Here is a 13,801-nt window from a genome sequence, read left to right as displayed (position 1 = left end):
TGTCCTCCGACTCCTCAGACTCCTCAGGCCACAGCTTCTATATGTTCTGTGTCCCCAAGTTCCACAAGAACCGGGAGGTGCTCTCCAAAGAGAAGCCATAGAAATGTGGCTCTCACCCAGCATGGTTCCTTTCTTTTAAGAATTAAATCCCATCAAGTTTATGCCTGTTTTTGGGGGGGGTTGTTTGCTTGTTTGTTTGTTTGTTTGTTTTTGTCATTCTCCAGCAGTTTCAAACCATTTTTAAAGATATTTAGATCAGAGTTTATCATTGTTATCTTAAAGAGGACTAGTCTGATATAAGCCACTCTGCCAATACCAAAAGTTAAGACCTTGTTCCAGAACTGTTACCCTTGTAATATGTTATTAGGTATTCATTACCCATTTTACTGTACAAGTAATAAATACTTATATGTTTAAAAATTGCCAAATGATACAGAAATATACAAAAGAAAAGTTAATTTTTAGGTAATTAAAAAATTAATCACTTTAATTATTCCCATCCCACTCCCCTCTCCATGATAATTTGGCATGTATCTTTACAGACACACACAGACACATATATGGCTTTTACATGAATGGTATGATTTTATGTGTATTATTTAGTAATCTACTTTGTTTTCACTTAGTATGTTTTTTAGAGATTTTCTGTGAGTACATATTTATTCTTTCATCAGGTATTCATAGAGCACTTGCTATGTATCAGGCACTGTTCTAAGTCCTGGAGATAAATCAGTGAACCAAACTTACAAAAAAACTTGCCTTCATGGAGGTTATAGTCTAGCCAGGGTGGGAGGAGGTGAATCAGAAATAAACAATTAACAAAATAAATAAGGTGTTGTGTGCCGTGGAGAAAAATTAAGTGGGAAAGGCAATAGGATTGCTAACTATCTGGGAAGAGAAGGTGTTGGCAAATTATTTAAAGAGTGAACAAGGAAGTTGACGTTTGAGTGGCTCAGAAGAAGTGAGGTGGTATGAGAAAAGAACTCTCCAGGCACTGGGAACAGCAGGAGGGAGGACTTGGCGGCATCTGCCAGTGTGTTTGGGGGAGCAGTCAAGAGGCCAGTGTGTGTGATGTGGAGTGAGCAGGTGCAGTAAGAGATAAGGTCAGATTGCTGTAGAGGCCCAAGTGGTGCTGCGCCTTGGAGGCCACTGTAGTTTCCTGTCTCTACATGTCATTCCATGGAAGTGGGTTAGCTGGATCCCCTTTCACTTCAGCTGGCACCACAGGGTGTTCCTGTTGAGCCCCGGCCCCCACAGTTCCATTAATGTGTCTCTGCTCTGTGCTCCCTTGCTGGCCTGAGTCTTTCTTAGCTGTGCTGCAACTTAGCTATAGATTCTCAAAACAGCTTTCCCTATGATCTCTTGGATACTTGCTTTGAGTCCAGATTCTACCTTCATGGTGATTTCCCCACTGGAAACCACAGTATGTTCTCCTGCCAGCAGACCTACTTCAGGATCACGCTCCCCCTGATCAGGTCTCTCCCCAATCCCAAATATCAGAGAAGAGGGGCTAAGATGACCATCCACTCCTTCCCGGGAGGCCTTGGCCTTCTTTGCAAATCCGTTCACCTTCTCCTCAAAAACCAAGTCTACATATTGAAGACATATGTAAGAATCCTGCTTTTATGAAGCCATAAAAGGCTCCATTTCACCATTCTCTTAGGGCAAGGAGTCCGTATCTAATATACACTGCCATAAATAACGGATACCACTAAAGTTATCCTGAAAGGAAGAGATCTGTTTCAAGGTGAAACATTCAATCCGTATAAGCAGAGAAGAGGGGCAGCCCCTTGGCACTCTCTTACATACAGATGTACTATAATTTAATTGATCGTTCCTCTACTTTTGGATATTTCTTTTCCTCCTTTTTTATTATTATAAATAATTCTGCAATGAATATCTTGGCATGAGTGCAAAATATTTCTTTAGACTAGATTCTTGAAAGCAGAATATTGGGTCAAAAGACATAAGCATTTAAATTTAAAACATTCCCAAATTGCCCTACAAAAATGCTTTACCAATTTTTATTCCAATAGGAATGTCTGTTTCCCCCCTCCATCACCATCACTAAATATTAAGAATCATTTTTCACCTTTGATATTAGTATTGTTTCAATTTCCATATCTCTGGTTGCTAGTGAGGTGGAACTTTTTTATGTTTATTGGCTGTTTTTCTTTTTCTGTAAACTGACTATTCATAACCTTTGCTTTCTATTGGATCGTTTGTCATTTCCTTATCTTGCACATGTCGTTTTAAGTTTATTCCTAGGTATTTTGAAGTTGTTGTAAATGATTACTACAGATGAATAGAAAAGCTATTGATTTTTAGTACATCAGTCTTGTTTCTGGCATTCTTTCTGAACATTTTTCTTGATTTTAATAGTTTTACAATTGATTATCTTTTTTGCCTAGGGAGACTATCGTATCATTTGCAATAATGGTTTATTGTGATTACTGATGTATTTGGACTTATGCCTACTATTTTTATTCTATATATATATATATTTTTTTTTTTCGAGGCAGAGTTTCTTTCTTGTTGCCCAGGTTAGAGTGCAATGGTGCAATCTCGGCTCACTGCAACCTCTGCCACCTGGGTTCAAGCGATTCTCCTGCCTCAGCCTCCTGAGTAGCTGGGATCACAGGCACCCGCCACCACGCCCGGCTAATTTTTTTTTTTTTTTTTTCAGATGGAGTCTCACTCTGTCGCCCAGGCTGGAGTGCAGGGTGCATTCTTGGCTCACTGCAAGCTCCACCTTCCGAGTTCATGCCATTCTCCTGCCTCAGCCTCCCAAGTAGCTGGGACTACAGGCGCCCGCCACCACGCCCAGCTGATTTTTTATATTTTTAGTAGAGACGGGGTTTCACCATGTTAGCCAGGATGGTCTCGATCTCCTGACCTCGTGATCCGCCCACCTTGGCCTCCCAAAGTGCTGGGATTACAGGCGTGAGCCACCGTGCCCGGACACGCCCAGCTAATTTTTTGTATTTTTAGTAGAGATGGGGTTTTGCCATGTTGGCCAGGCTGGTCTCGAACTCCTGACTTCAAGTGATCCACCCGCCTCAGCCTCCCAAAGTGCTGGGATTACAAGCTTGAGCCACCGCGCCTGGCCTCTATTCTATATTTTCCATTGACCATGCTTTCTGGTTTCTTTTTTCATTGCCTGCCTGTTGAGGCTTGGTAGCATTTCTTTGTTCCTTTCGTGGTCTAGAAGTTCTGTGTTCTGTTGCTATGCTTCTTGTGGTTGCTCTTGCATATTTTGTTAAATACTGAAACAAATTTTTCTGTCAATATCAGGAATCCAATCAATTCATAACCTCCCCTAAACAAAATAAAAATCATTAATACACTTGAACCCAACTTCCCAGGCCTCATTTCCCTTGTTTTATTAAAATCATTTGAGATCTTAGTACCAGATTGGGTTTTTTAAAATCTTTTTTCACATTGTGTCTCTATTACTTAGGGATACTTTATTTTTTGCTCTTTGCTATATAGAAGTTCTATGATTTCTTTTGTCATCTCCCGTGATTTAAAAGATAGTAATCCTGTTTTTAATTTTACTACTGATCGACTTTTATATTCCTGAAATTTCTCTGATGATGAAAGGTAAAAACAATCTATACCTCCTAACTCCTTTACTTGATGTCAAATGAAGGTTTTAGTGTACCTTTACCTGCCTTGCCCACTTCTCACTCATTTCCCAGTCTTTTAAAATTTACTGTGGGTTTATAAATCCAACTAGCATTATAATTATGTGCATCTTTTTTAAGAATAGATTTTTTGTTCAATTCTTGATTTACTTCGTTGGTTTTAATGCTTGCAACCAGTCTTCTATATTACAACGTTCCTATTTCCAAGATTTAATTTTTATTTATCTCTCAGGTAGCTGAAGTTTGTCTTCAAGTTGTTTACTTAGGGAGAACACATTTCTACATCATTCTTCATAAATCTGGATGATATTTCTGTTGTTTTCGCACAACAATGACAACTTGTTGGGTACAAAATTTTTGTGACCATCTTTTTTACTCAAAACTATAACCATTGCTGTCTATCTTCCGGTGTTTAGAAATGACAAGGCAAAACCTAAGGCCAGCCTAAATTTCCCGCTTTGTAACACAATTTCATGCATGGATTCATTTACATTTTTTTTTTTCTTTTGAGACTGAGTCTCGTTCTATTGCCCAGGCTGGAGTGCGGTGGCACAGTCTCGGCTCACTACAGCCTCCGCCTCCCGGGTTCAAGTAATTCTCCTGCCTTAGCCTCCCATGTAGCTGGGACTACAGGCGCACGCCACCATACTTGGCTAATTTTTTTTTTTTTTTGTATTTTTAGTAGAGATGGGGATCCACTATGTTGGCCAGGCTGGTCTTGAACTCCTGACCTCATGGTCCACCTGCCTCAGCATCCCAAAGTCCTGGGATTGCAGGTGTGAGCCACTGCGCCCGGCCAGATTCATTTAATATTTTTCCTTAATCTTGGAAAATTTCTTTTTCTTTTTTGAGACAGGGTCTCGTTCTCTCACCCAGGCTGGAGTACAGTGGCATGATTATAGTTCACTTTAGACTTGAATTCCTGGGCTCAGGTGATCCTCCCACCGCAATCACCCAAGTAGCTGGGACTACAGGCATGTGCCATCCCACCGGGTTTCACCATGTTGCCCAGGCTAGTCTTGAACTCCTGGGCTCAAGTGATCTGCTTACCTCAGCCTCCCAAAGTGCTGGGATTACAGGCGTGAGCCACCGCGCCCCCAGCTGAAAAGATTCTTTTCAGTAAGGATAGGTCCTGGTATATAATTCTGTATACATTTTCTCTGGAACTTATTGATTGGCTTGCCCAATCATTTCCAGCTCTGGAAATCACTTCCTCTTGGGTATGTGACTATTACATCCGTTTGTTTGGTTATCATGATCGCAAATATCTCTTGGCTGTGCCCTCCTCTCCATCAGCTCCCACCAGAGGAACGCAACAGCCTTCAGATGGATCTCTCTGCTTTCCTTCAGCCCACTTCCTTTTCTGTCAATGTCAGGAAACAAATCAATTCATAACCTCCCTTAAACAAGAAAAGATCATTAATACACTTGAACCCAATTTCCCATGCCTCATGTCCCTTGTTTTATTGAAATAATTTGAGATCTTAGTACCAGGTTTTTTTTGTTGTTGTTTGTTTGTTTGTTTTGTTTTTCTTGGAGATGGAGTCTTGCTCTGTCACCCAGGCTGGAGTGCAGTGGCGTGATCTCGGCTCTCTGCAACCTCTGCCTCTCGGGTTCAAGAGATCTCCTGTGTCAGCCTCCTGAATAGCTGGATTACAGGGGTCCGCCACCAAGCCCGGCTAATTTTTGTATTTTTAGTAGAGACGGGGTTTTGCCATGTTGGCCAGGCTGGTCTCGAACTCCTAACCTCAAGTGATCCACTCGCCTTGGCCTCCCAAAGTGCTGGGATTACAGGTGTGAGCCACCGCACCCGGCCAGTACCAGGTTTTTTTTTAAATCTTTTTTCCCTTTGCATGTCTATTACTTAGGAACACTTTATTTTCTGCTTTTTCCTATACAGAATGTTCTATTTCTTTTGTCATCTTCCGTGATTGAAAAGACACTAATTTTCTCCACTTCCATTCATGACTTTTGAGGGCAAAGACCCTGAAGGCTTCACTCACTACTGCGAATGTTGGCTGTCTACAGCTCTCAGAATATGACCCAAACTCCTTAGCGTGGCCATGGCAGCCTCTGGCGAGTGTCCCCAGTGGCCTCACCGGCCATGACACTCCTCCCTGCTGCCTGTGATGCAGCTGCACTGGCCTCCGCTTGCTCCTTCACAGATGCCTGTTCCCTCCTGCCTTCTCTTCACTTTCTATTCCTTCTGCCTTCATGGTCTGGCCAACCCCTCAGGGTTGTTTAGATGTCAGCTGAAACATTGCTTCCTCAGGAAAACTCTCCCTAACTCCTCCACTTTGTGTTCTGTTACAGCTCCCTAAACTTTGTCTTTCATTCATTTTTCCCCATAAGTATTTATTGAGTGCCTACTATGTGCCAGGCACCATTCTAGACATCAGGGATACTGCCATGAACAAAAGAGATGAAGGTTTCTGCCCTCATGGAGCTTAATTTCACAGATGCTCCTTCATAGCATTTCTCAGACTTATTATTTAAACTACTTGATTGTGGAATTGTTTTTGTTCTGTCTCCCCTACAAAACAGTAAGCTCTGTGAGGGCAGGGATCAAATCCACTTGTTGACTCTTGTAGCTCTAGGATATAAGATCATGCCTGGTATATAACAGACGTTTGAGGGGTGAATTAATGCTATTTGTGGAAGTCAGGACTCTTTCATGTTGCAATCCATCTCAAACTAGCTATAGCGAAGAAGAAAAAAAGAACAAGGGGAAGATTTATCAGCTCACTAGCTGGGAAGGCTGTGGGCAGCTCTAGCATCCTGCACAGCTGGGCCCGGAGACTTGTTCAGTGCCAACAGGGCTCCCTCTGCTCCCCTGCGTGTGCTGATCTTATTTTCTCCAGCTCTAGATGGATTTCCTCCATGTTGCCAGGGGAGATGGGTACTGACAGTTCCAAATTCACATATTCTCAGCTTAGCAACACCAGGAAAAGAAAAGAAAAGAAAAGAAAAGCACTTGTTTCTCTAGGCATCTGTATATACGCAGGGCCCAGACACCTGGGGACTGGTCCGGCTTACATCCCCTACCCCTTTTGCTCTGTCCAAAAGAAAAAAGCATTCTGATTGGCCAGGTCCGGGTGGTCCACCTCTCTCTGAGGGTCTGGGGAAGTCAGGTAGACAGGGCACCACAGTTGACCTTTGCCCCAGGATGTCTCAGAGTTCAGGAGGTATTCCCCAAAGGAATAACAGGTATTACCAACAAGAAGAAAGAAGTGTGCCACCTGGACAAATGCAGTAGCTACCCTGTTTTTTTGCATAATGAGCTTCTTGCCTTCCTTACTTTTTGCAGCCAGTGCTTTTCACATCTCCCTCCCTCTCAGCCTGCCCCTTCTGTCTTTTCGTTAATAACAGTTTCCTGAAGGTGCTGGCTTCGTGCTGAGGGTGAGCAATGGAGGAATCCAAGGCACCCTGTGCCTGCTCTACACAAAGCTACATTTTGAGGACAGGGGCCTCAGGTGGCTTCTTCATACTTTGGGAAGCTCTGCACTATGGGCACCATGGTAATGATCCACCAGAGAAGAGTTACACAGACTCAATCAAGTCATTTTGCCCCTCTAAGCCTGAAAAGCAGGTGAGTAGAACCGCCCCCGCCTCCCACGACCCTCTGATTTCAGGTGTTGAGGAGCTAGTGTTTCATGTAGCGGGGGGCTGCCCAGATGCCCACTTCCCTGGCTGTGTTCAAGGGCCAGGCCACAGACTAGAGCTCCCCTTCATGCATGTGCAGTGCCCTCGGCATTTGCCTCATCAGTTTAGAGGCTCCAAGTCCCAGGGCCACACGGTTTTGAGGACACCACACACTGTTTTTGTATAACACAGTTAGGGTCTAGATTCAGATCGTTATAAGCCCTTTCATGCACGTGCATGAAAGTCCAGCACGGTATTCCCGAGTCAGGCAGGGTATGGAGCCATTCTCCACTGTGCAGGATCGTCCCGGACTCCCAAAGCATCCAGCGTCCCTGGCCCCTGACCACTAAATGCCAATGGCACACACCCCTTTAATCATTGTGACCACCAAAAAGCGTCCCCCACAATTTTCTAAGTGCGTGCTGGGGGACTGTCTACACATGGCTTCTCATCTTTTGAAGGTTTTGAACCTGGGTTTACTGCTCCCCATACCCCCAAGTCCTGCTGGTACCCCAAGCCACTTCACTCCGTCACAGATCCCCTCTCCAGGAACGCGGCAACTACAATGTAGATCAAGGGAAGAGTGACCTTTGTTTTGCTTAGAACTTTTCCAATAGTTGCTGAGCATTTAGGAAAACCACCAGGAGCAAAGCCCCTTGAGGTATTTTCGTGTCAACACATCACAGTGTCTCAGGCTGAGTTTATGCCTGTGATGTTCAGTGACTGTACATCCACATATAAGCCTGCGGCGCCTTCATGATGTCTGCAGTGCTGTCGTGATTGAGATCTCATCCTATATCATGTTCCCTTTATTTCTCCTTTATGTTACTGTCGGGCCCTTATTTGGATATTTTGACATTTGAACATGTTGGATGTTTGAAACTATATACATAGTAGGTAATATTATTTATGCATTTCTTTCTTTTTTTTTTTTTTTTTTGAGAAGGAGTCTTGCTCTGTTGCCCAGGCTGGAGTGCAGGGACGTGATCTCAGCTCACTGCAACCTCCAACTCCTGGGTTCAAGCAATTCTTCTGTCTCAGCCTTCTGAGTAGCTGGTACTATAGGTGCCCGCCACCACGCCTGGCTAATTTTTGTATTTTAATAGAGATGGAGTTTCATCAAGTTGGTCAGGCTGGTCTCGAACTCCTGACCTCAAATGATCCGCCTGCCTCGGCCTCCCGAAGTGCTGGGATTACAGGTGTGAGCCACCGCGCCCGGCCTATTAATGTATTTGTTTCAAGATGGTAAAGAGAATGTTATTTGGTTGGTGCAAAACATTTGTTATAAATATTAATTCGGTATGATAGACTTGAGAGCAATAAGCCTAGAAGTTAGGCAGATATCAGCAACAAGAAGGAATATTTTTTGTTGTTGTTCAGAACAATCTTACTTTTTTTTTCTTTTTTTTTTTTTTGAAAAGGAGTCTTCCTCTGTCACCCAGGCTGAAGTGCAGTGGTGCAATCTCAGCTCATTGCAACCTCTGCCTCCTGGGTTCAAGCAATTCTCCTGCCTCAGCCTCCCTAATAGCGTGCCACAATGCGAAGCTAATTAATTTTTTTTGTATTGTAATTTTTTTTGTATTTTTTAGTAGAGACAGGGTTTCTCCATGTTGGCCAGGCTGGTCTCAAACTCCTGAGTTCAAGTGATCTACCTGCCTCGGCCTAGTGCTGAGATTACAGGCATGAGCCACCACACCCGGCCCAGTCTTAACTTTTCTTAATAACAGACCCATAGCAAAGACATAGGAACTGCCTTTCACCAGGAGTGTCAGCCTTTGATACTGCTGGGGTGCCAAGAGCACCATGCTTCCGATTCCTCCACCTGTTACTCTCACAAGCATCACACCGAGACATTTCTGCTCCCCTGCCGGCCAGCCCTGGAGACGGAGAGTCCTGGCAGTGACAGACTGGCCAGGCTTGGAAAGGGCCCCTCCTCCACTCAGCAGTGGCTTTATCGCTTGCTCAAGGCCACTGCTTTTCCCAGGATCTCCTGGAGTCCCTCCATTTTTTCCTGAATCCTTTATAGCTGTGAAGGACTCACACTTCATGGGCCTAGGACCAAATTCAAGACAGGCACTGGGGGCTTCCCAATCCCCTTTTCCCCAGACACAGGTCCCCTGAAATATTCTCCAGGCCAGGGCAGGCAGTCTGGCGGGAGGTGGTCTCCAAATCAACACAGCCAGCACTCCCCATCCATGCTAGAGAAGAGCTGGGCACCTTCTCTGAATCCCGTAGCCATTCTTCTGTCCTAACCGCCCTCTTTCAGACTGCGTGGAATCATGTTTGTTCTGGAAAACAGAGGAGCAGAAACAGGAGGTCTTCATTTGGATTATTTGGATTCCAAGCACAAGGTCTTCTCTCATGTCCCCACTTGAACCTTCTCTGGGTCTCGCCGGCTTACCATGTCGCCTGGTGAGTGGACTGCGCCAGGCTGGGCCTGCTCCTCCTGACAGCCTTGAGGACTGTCCCCGCATGTTGCTGCATCCCAAATAAACAAAATTCCAACTCCAAAGGCAGTGACGGATAATGTGGACTTTTTACTGAAGGTTTTGTGAGATGACACAGGAGTCATCATGCTCCCCACAAGTTTGTTCCCCCAAGTTCCCCATCCACAGCGGCTGCACACTCCTCTCCTTGCTCTCTGACCTTTTTTCCTTGCCTTCTCTTTCCGTGTGCTCCAGCTCCTCCCTGACACCCTCTCAAAGTCAGCGTGTAAAACCTGGGCATCCTTAGCCAGAGGTCCCTAGGAGGCCTTGGTTCATCTCCCCACCCTCTCCTGATGGAAATACTTGTGGTCTTCAGCAAAGAGAAGTGAGTGTGCTATTTCCAGCTCCAGCCCAGCCCCACAGCACCCTCATCCCCTCCCCGCCTCCCCTCATCCATTGCCTTCAACTCTGAAACTTTGCTTAGGGATGTTCTTGCCAGCCCCAGCCTGGCCCGCAGGGGACCCCTGTGATTACCACCAGCACCCTGGACAGGCTCCAGGTGATGTCCTGGAGCCTGTCTGACTCTGTGGAAGGATGTCCGCAAGTCCTGGGATTCACCTGGAACAGAGCCAGCCTGCCCAACCTTCTGCCTGGGGCGGCTGCTCCATCCACCCACTATGGCACTCCCACCCATCCCTCCCAGGGGAAAGGTAGTCTTTGCCAAGCTCCTTCTCCACATCACTGTCTGCCACAGATGGCTTTCACTGCCATAAGCCATACATGTTTCCAGGGCATGAGAGGGTGGAGGGTGCCACAAAGCCCTGGGCCGTTCTGGGCTGTCCCTGAGGCTGTATGACTCTGGCCCTGCAATTCCAATGGACCAAACTTGCCCCCTCAGAGACTTACCAGGAGCGGTGTCCTGCCAGGGCCAGGGGCTGACAGACAACCTTCAGAGCAGGGCCTTGTCTATTGAGATTGGGACCTGCTCACCTCCAGCTCCCCACATACATCTCCCCTCTGTTCCCAACTCTGATTTGAGTTGCCTCCCTCTCTGCCCGCTCACTAAGGGCTGGAATGCAGGTGACCCTCCGGATTCCAGAGGGTCTAACATTGTTAGGAAACCCTGGCTAAACCGTTCCCACTCCAGCTGGCTTCAAACATTCCAGATTCTTAAAGCTCTGCAATGCCCCTTGTCAAATGGTTCACTCCAAACGCCTCTGGAACTCATGCACATGTGTGGAGCGCCTTCCCACACCTGGTAACCTGGGGTTACTAACTCAAGACCTGGCGTCCTAGCTCTCCACCATCAGGGGTCAGATCCCTCAGCTCACAGAGCCACAGGGACAATGGCTTTAGCAGCTGGGAGTTCAATGTGGTTTCCCTCTTCAGAAGCAAACCCTGGAAGGAAGATTCGCATGCAGGTGATTTAAGAAGAGTTCCCAGGAAGAGCCAGTAGGAGAATGAGGCGTGGGGACCAAGAAAGGAAGGGGGTTAAATAAGGGTGGGCTATTGATCAGTGTGCCACAGAGGGTGACTTTGGCCCAATCCCTTCACAGGTCTTTGAGGCTGGTGCAGGTCACATGTCAGATGACCCTGTCCAGGGAGCAGTGGAGCTGCAAGGTTTATAGCCCGAGCCCCTTAGTCACTAGTAAAGGTTGCCCTTGCCCCACATGCATTCCTAGGCACTTGCACCCTCCTTGCATTTACTTAAAATGGGTTCCAGGAGCCTGAGCTCAGCCTCTGGCAAAGATGGAGTGCAGGCTGTTAGAGGTGAAAGCACTCAGGTGGCTGGTGTGCAAAAGTGACCCAGGGGTATAGGGGCAGAATGCAGACAGCATTGGCTACAGAGTCTCTCTGTAATCATTTCTCAGTGCAAACTCTTCCTATCCCAGACCTGCAAACCTCTCACGCTCCCCTGGCATGTTCCAGCCTCCACTCTCAGCCTCTTCCCGTCCTGGGAGCAGAGCCCCTTGCTTGCTGCAGGGTCTGTCGCCTGGCATCTGCTCACCAGCTGGTGAGGCAGGCCTGGAACCCGATCCAGTCCAAGGGCATCTGCTCCCAGCTCCTCTCCCCTCCAGAAAAGGATTCAACCCCTTAAGAAATGGGAAGTCTGTTGAGGTTGGAGTTTCCTATATCCTCATAAAGGGGATGGAAATCCCTTCCACATGAAGGGCAGCAAGGGCCTTAGGCATACCACCTGCCCCACAGAGCAGACAACCTCTAGATAAGTGGGAGTGTTTGTCCTGGGCAAAACCATCCTCTAAACCCTCACCTGTATGACCAGTGGATTTCTCTGAGCCCCCAGGGGAGCTCATGCCCTTCTGCTTCACCACCAACCTCTCCACCCACCACTCAGGCTAAAAGGGAATCACTGGTCCTTTGATGCTCCTCTTCTCCTCTTCATTATATTTTGCTGTCTCCAGATTAAGTGTGGTGGAGAGACTTTGGGAGGCCAAAGCAGAGGATCACTTGAGGTCAGGAGTTCGAGACCAGGCTGGATAACATGGCAGAAACTCTGTCTGTACTAAAAACACAAAAATTAGCCAGGCATGGTGGCACACGCCTGTGGTCCCAGCTACTCAGGACGCTGAGGCACAAGAATCGCAACTCTGATTTGGGTTGTAAAACCTGGGCATCCTTAGCCAGAGGCCCCCTAGGAGGACTTGGTTCATCTCCCCACCTGGGCAGTAGAAATTATAGTGAGCTGAGATCACCCCACTGCACTCCAGCCTGGGTGATGGAGCAAGACTCCAGCTCAAAAAAAGAAAGTGTGGTGGAGAGGGCTTCCCACATCCCCACAGATGTATGGGTGTCTCGCCCCAATTTGGGGTCAAGGTGTCACTGGGTTTTCATTTCAAAGAGTCACCGGTCAACTTTGTCTCTCCATCCGCCTCCTCACCATCCATCTCCTCCTACTCACGCCTCATCAAAAAAGAAGGCTGGCTTCTCTTTGGCCTCTCTGGGGCATTTCCTGTTCAGCTTGTCATGGGAGGTATAGTTAGTGTCCTCAGACAGGTGGATTCCCACTCTTCCAGGTCTCTCTTGGGTGGCTTGCTGTTTGGACATATCACCTTAACAGCCCTGGCCTCTGGCTGCATGTTAGAAACTGTCAGGAGTCCTGCCCCATCCCCTCTCAGATATGGAATTTTCTCGATTGCTAAGCTATTTTCTGCCTATCTGGGGCCACCAAACGCATTTTGAAACTCAATCTCCAGTCTGCAAACCTGGCTCTACACCTGGATAAATTGCAAGAAATCTTTCAGTTGCAATAACAGAACACCAGCTCAAATTACTACAGGGAAAAAGGGGGATTTGCTGGTTCATTCATTGAAAAATCACAGAGGCAGTTAGCTTCAGGCTCAGCTGGATCCAGGTGCTTAAACAAAGAGTTGGTAAACGACAGCCTGTGAGCCAAATCTAGCCTGCCACCTGTTTTGTAAATAACTTTCTATTGGAATGCAGCCGTGCTTATTTGTTTACATATTGTCTATGGCTGCTTGTACCCTACAACCACAGAGCTGAGTAGTTGCAACAGAGACCACATGGCCCACAAAGCTGAACATATTTACTATTGGCTCTTTATAGAAAAAGTTTGCCAACCCCTGGCTTGAACAATATCATCAGGAATCTGCCTTTATCTCTCATTGCCTAAAGGCTGTTGTTAGTGCCCTTGCCCTTCCCCCTAAACTACAAAGACTGAGAGTGGCTGAGATGTGACTCCCCAAGTAAAGACCGGGGAGAAGGATAAATGGCTTTGGAGCAGGCCAAAACAACAGATGTCTGCTCTACAGGCTCTGAACTTGTTTTCTGTGCAGTGACAAGCCATAAACCACTTGGAGTTTATCCTTCAGCTTGGTGGCATCCTGAATGAGACTGTCCCTGTCTCCTTGTTGCCAAGCCCAAAACAAGATCAACAAGTGATCATGGCTACAGCCCGACTATCACGATAGAGAGTGCTCAGTCAGCAGCACCGTTCCGGGGGCAGCGTGTGGATGAGAACGTCTTCACACCAGCCCCAAGGCCCTATCCGATCTGCATAGAGCATGCCAAGCACATTTAATCATGTTCTGTTCAGTCCCTTGGGCT

Source organism: Gorilla gorilla, chromosome 1 (assembly GCF_029281585.2).
Source record: "Gorilla gorilla gorilla isolate KB3781 chromosome 1, NHGRI_mGorGor1-v2.1_pri, whole genome shotgun sequence".
Taxonomy (NCBI): Eukaryota; Metazoa; Chordata; class Mammalia; order Primates; family Hominidae; genus Gorilla; species Gorilla gorilla.
The sequence above is the reverse complement of the archived record's forward strand: the minus strand, read 5'-3'. Positions refer to the sequence as shown.